General features: G+C 41.8%; 1 protein-coding gene across 3 annotated transcripts in view; it reads right to left on the reverse strand.

Annotated features, from left to right (window-relative positions):
• Positions 1-5,721, reverse strand: part of IMMP2L (inner mitochondrial membrane peptidase subunit 2) — a 906,633-nt gene extending 900,912 nt beyond the window's left edge. The window contains exons 1-2 of one of the 3 annotated variants that reach the window (XM_079149361.1): positions 5,676-5,721; positions 5,123-5,195 (exon numbers count right to left, since the gene is read on the reverse strand). The gene's annotated coding sequence lies outside the window, so the exon portion shown is untranslated. Of the gene's footprint in view, positions 1-5,122; positions 5,196-5,504; positions 5,528-5,675 lie in introns of those variants that run through there. The other 2 variants (XM_079149362.1, XM_079149363.1) reach the window with 2 other exon arrangements.
• Positions 5,722-6,000: the final 279 nt, after the last annotated feature.

Here is a 6,000-nt window from a genome sequence, read left to right on the forward strand (position 1 = left end):
CCCACAATCCCCAAGAAATCAAAGACTTCTAACAGACATTTAACAGTCTTCATCATACTTCATGATTTATAGTATTACATTTTAACTGGATTCTACTTCTTGAAATTCTGCCACTGGCCTGAAAAGCTTCACTTCCCTTTTTCTCCTAGCCTCTCTGGCCACCCCTCTTCAGCATCTTTCTCTTTCTTGGCTTGTCCTTTAAGTTTCAATATTCTCTAAGTCCAAAGCTGAACACATCATCTTTTCCCTCATACCTTCTTCCTCTTCTGTTTTCCCTCTCACTACCCAGAAACGTGAGAAGCAGTAGAGCATTCTCTTTCTCCCACACCTTTTATATGCAGTATCACAAAAACCAGCCAATTCTCCCTTCCTATTTTTCCTAAACATTCTCATTTCTCTATCCCTACTACTTCCATCCTTGTCTGAGCTCTCAACTCCTCTCATACTAACACATAATCCGAACTGGCCTCCCATCTTGCCCAGGCCCCATCCCCACTCTAGTCTACCCCCAATCTACCCAGCATAGCTTTCAGAGTGATCTTTCACCTCACTCACAATTCTTCAGTGACTCATTAGTACAGATGGGCTAGAAAGTGCACACTAAATTTATCTAGTTTAATCTGCTTTCATTTCTAACCTTGCCCTTCACACACTAATATGACTGACCTACATATAGCTCCAAGAACACACTATGTTCTCATAATGCCACACAACTGCTCAACATACTATTATCTCCCCCTGGAAATGCTCTCTGCTGCTTTTCAAGCTGCCGACTCCTACTCAGCTTCCAAGTCTCAACTCAAACACAACCACTACTAAAACCCTTCCTTGGTATTCCCAACAGGGATCAAGAGCTCATGCTAGGTTTCCTTTGCATTTGTACTACCTTCATTATAGCAAAATAGCACATTATATTTGAATATAGATATCTACAGTCCCACTACACTCAATCCCCTTAGCTAAGGACAGTGACTTTTCATCTTTATAGCCTCAGCACTATTTCAATGCATGCAGCATATAATTAAAAAAAAAAAAAAAGTAAGGGGAAGATTAATGAATAAACTCCAGGCCAACAAAAGGACAAGAAAGTCAACTGGACATAGCATATAGAGAAAAAAAATACAGATCTTAAGAAAGTACAAATGTCTATTATTCAGTCTTATCCAAAAAACAGAAAAATAAGGTTATTCAGGTTTTATCAAGGTGACAAAGTAAAATAGTCATTATTGGACTAAGCAGGAAATAAGAAGATAAGAATTTCCAGTAGAACAGCTGACAAAAACAGAGGCTAGAGGAAAAGATGGTTATTTCTGGGAGCCAAGCAATTCACAGAGCTAAGTCCACATGGACTTCTCTCATCAGTTCACCAGCATTCTCCTTTGTCATTATTCTACATATGCCTTTTCCAGACCCCACTATCAAATCCCAGATCCCAAGGACAACTGCCCTCCATTGAAAAAGTCCTGGTTAGTGTGTTAGTCTGGATACAAGGGTCGGGTGGGGGGGGGGGGGGGGAGTGCCTTGGTCTTTCGGCCAGGACCAAGAAGAAAAATGAAACTACTTTTATTAAGAACCTATTTTGTAGCAGATATTGTACCACTTTACAATCACTAAACCTCACTATAATCATGAGTAACTATTCCATTTTTCAGATAAAATATTTGTGTCTAGGCATACAGGTAAACAATGACAGGGCCAATTCAGACATAAGAGCCTCCTGAATTTTTCTATGCCCCTCACTATCTCAAAATGGAGAGGAATGTTCCAGCCATCCTAGATGGGACTCAAACTACATTTTTCTCCAGAAATTATTATAATGCATATTAGTTAGAGTATACATTTACCGCTGTTAATAGAAGGGACACTTGATGAATTAAAAAAATAAAAATAAAAGCTTAAGTGCTCGGACCTTGACATACAAATGCTATTTGTTATTTTATTCCTATAAGTGTAACATTAATATACACACAATAGGCTTAAAAAACAACTTTTGTAATACAACTGGTTCCCCAGTGAGGCTTTTCTTTAAGAATATTTTTGCTTCTAAAAAACTCAATGTAAAATCACCAAAGATAGAAATAACTTCACCTTGTTAACTTGCAAGAACAATGACACTAGAAGACACCTGTGGGAAATGTGCTTATCTGACCAGGTGCTCATTTTCAGTGTGCTGTCATTTGAATAAAACATCATACTAAACGCTATAGACCAGAGCTTATAATAGATATGCCACAAACTACAGCAGTAGAGCTGATATGCCCATAATCTACTGACAAAATGTACTCCTTAGCAAAATGAAACCAGATGTCTGGTGTGAAATCAGATGTCTGTGGACTTGTCTTTCTCAGCTTCCAGAGCAGTATTAGATACACTAAATACACAGCTTAGCTGTATATTAAACCCACAACTTGGCAAAATCATGACAGTTTGGACATGAAGCATCAGCATTTTTATTGTAATTCTTATAAACCAAAGACATTTCTGAAATAGAAATCCTAACTTTAAGCACTCAGCTAAATGCAGTAGTATGTCTTTCTCACTTGGGGAACAGTGTCAGAGCTTTTTAAACACATTATAGAAAACCTTTCCCTTCATTTCTCAAGCTGACACTTTCTAGGCAGGGCTGAAGAATGATCTGATAGAGGGAAATGGAGCCACATCAGTTGACAGTCCTTGTCCCAGATATCTTAGGATCACATATGATAGGTGATCTACTGTGAAAATACATACACCCAGGAATGCATAGCACCTATAAGAAAGTAACTACTGGACTGCTTTCCACTATCAAAAGAAAGATCATAAGAAAGGGATGAGTGATCAGATAGAAAAACAGGGAGGGAAATTAACAGTGAATATGATATGCCAGCCACTGTCTTTAATACATTCTTTTTTATTTACTCGGTATACTGCTTTGATGGATGATAAATCAAGAAGCAGTGCAGTTTTAACTGGTCCAAAGTGACATGGTGAAGAAAATAAAGGCAAGGATTAGAGCCCATATATAAAAGACTACAGGAGCCGGGGGGGGGGGGGGGGGGGGGGGGGGGGGGGGGGTAACTGGAATGGTGGAGCTCTTGCCTAGCAATGCATAAGGCTGGGTCTGATTCTCAGCATCACAAAAAATAAATAAAAGCAGCTTCAGAGGCTGAAGCAGAAGGATCACAAGTTCAGTGCCAGTCTCAGTCCAGTGAGACTGTCTCCAAACAAAAATATAAAAATGGCTGGGGATGTGGCTCAGTAGTTAAGCACCCCTGATTTCAACTCCCAGTACCCAAAAAAAAAAAAAATATTGTAAAAGGCATGTTACTTCTACATGAGAATTTGAGGGAAAGCAAGGAATGGTAGTAAATAGCCAAAATGGTAGAAGAAAATAAATTTTTCTAATTTCACCAAAAAAAAAAATATATATATACACATATATCTTATTTTATACATGTTCTACATGTATTAAGATATAACTAAGTTGTATGTATATTTAACATATAGTTGTGTGCTATGTATACAGACGGAACAAAAAGTTGAAAAAATAAATACCAAACTGTTAAGAGTAGTCAGTCATCTAAGAGTAGGCTTACATGAGACTCACTTCCCGCCTTTCATATTCCTACAAGATTTAATTTTAAACAACTTGGTTTTAACTTTATATAACTTCTGCAATCAGAAAAAGACAAAAGGACTTATTTCAATAAAATGCAGTTAAATATACAGAAACCCATGCACTAACAGTCTACTTCCTATTTTCCTACATGCATCATCCTTAACTCTCCATATTTTCTAATATTAGGCCTTCTTATGGAACAATTCAAAAAGTTAGCCTCATCTAATTATTGTACTCATACAATATATTTATTACATTGGAAAATGACTAAAATACTTTCATTTTAGGACACAAATGATGGTCAGTCATCCTTGAAAGTCTATTACTGACTGTAGGAACATTGAATAATACTGTTCTCCCACAACACAATATAGACCTGCAAATCATTAAGATCCATAGGAAAGTTCTTGCATATTCACACAGAAGTATTCAGAAAATCCACAGAATACTGGTGAAAGGCCCATCCCAAATAACCACCTCCAACAGTCTTTTCATTCTCACCCGTCCCACTTTCATCAAAGTGTTCAGCACATGGGAAGAAACTGATGTATTCAATCAGTACATGAGTACAAAATCAATAATCAGCCACACCCTGGATTTTCATAAAATAAATTATGTGATTACCTGCCACTTGGGCACAAATATGAAGACAGGTCCCCAGGGAGCCAATGGTAAGATAGTTAGAGGACAATTCTAATTAAATAATTTAAAACGTTTATTTTTATGTGACATGTATGAGGTGAAGGGATTCACAACCTCCTGAGAGAAGCTGTGTTTCATTTTATCACACAGAAAATAGGGAATCAGTATATTGGAGAAATGATGGAAAGGTACCAGTGAAGAACCAATGAAAAAGACCACCATGGAAATCACACTGAACTTCCCAGGACTTCCTTGTGCTGGTTTGGCAACTTTCCAAAAGTGAACAGAATGCTTGTGGAAGGACATCCAAGTGAAAGTCAGGAGAAAAAGGCCCACCCTCCTAATTTCTCTCCTGCACAAATTCCATGTTCCATAGCCCTGAGAGAAGATCCCAAAAGAACTTGGACACTCGTGGTATTGCCAGTAACATTAACCTTTGGGGCCCTAAAGGATTTTTTTTCGATAGTCCTCTTTTAAAACATAAAAATCCCTGAAGGGTTCCAATTATCAATCAAGACCTTGATTCCTTAATACCCAACAGTCTCAGAGATTAGTCAAAGCTAGTAAGATAAGACCTTTATGACCAAGCTTCCAAGTTAAAATAGATGAAGGGAAATGATATTTTCAGTCAGGTCATTTGATTAAGTTCAAGCTGTCAAACTTCCAGCTAACTCTACAAACACTGCAAACCTGCAAAACGTCGAGAGCTAGAGGCCTGTGGCTTTTGAAGGTGGATCTTCAGTTTCTGATGAAAAGCAGACTCTGGGCCCAAGTTCCCTAGGGGCAGTTGTGGATCTCCCTTTCTCTGGTTTGCAAGAGCTTTCTCTGTTTCTCTCAGGAGGAGGCCCTAGCTCCTTCCACCCCTGATTGATCCTTACTTACCCTTTCTCCCGCGCTTCCTCGGTGAGAAGGGGTAAGTGGTTATTTTGTGCCCTCGCCCAATTTGGTCAGAACCCTAAAAGTAAAAAAAAAACGACAGAGACAGACACGTCCTTTAAAATCCTGTTGCTCAAGGCTGAGGAACTCCCACCATCTGTCCAACACTACCAGCCTGTCCCCACAGCGCTCCCTCATGGACAGGGCTTGGGGGCGCTGGAGTCCCTTTGTGAGGTCAAACGTAAGCGTGCTCTGGGGAGACCCCTCAGCGGGGCCCACCGAATCGGTGGCGGGTCAAGGGTCGAGAAGCCGGTTTTCTAACCCGGTAAGCCAGGAGGAAAGACAGGAAAGGCGACCGCGCGGGCCTCAGATAAACACGCGCACGCACACATGCTCTCGGTCGCCCTGCGGTCGAGCAGCCCTCCGCCTCCCAGCAGCGCCCACTCCGCGGGATGCCAAGCCCCGGGAAGAAGCCCAGGCCCAGGGGACCACCTAGGGCCGGCGGCAACGCGCCAGCTGCCCGCCCCCCAACCCGCCGCGGGGCGCCCGCCCTCCGCACCCGCTGCGCAGCTCTGCCCAGGGGAAGTCCCCGCGCGGGCCCCGCCCCCGCCGGCGGCAAGCCCCGCCCCGACCCCCAGCGCGCGGACCGACCGCGCGAAGCTCCTCCCACGGCGGAAAAAGCGGCCAAGGAGCGCTCCCCGGGTGGGGCCTGAAACCTGGCCTGGATCTGCAACGGATCAGAAACGACACCCTTTCAGCAAGCAATTACATGTAATACAAGCACTTCTGTAAACTCAGCACCGTACTGATGGCTTAGAGGGCAACAAAGAGCGGAAATCTAGAAAACCGTGTCGTCAGCTCCTCTCATTATTTTACAGGCCTGG

The sequence above is a fragment of the Sciurus vulgaris genome (assembly GCF_902686455.1).
Source record: "Sciurus vulgaris genome assembly, chromosome: 8".
Taxonomy (NCBI): Eukaryota; Metazoa; Chordata; class Mammalia; order Rodentia; family Sciuridae; genus Sciurus; species Sciurus vulgaris.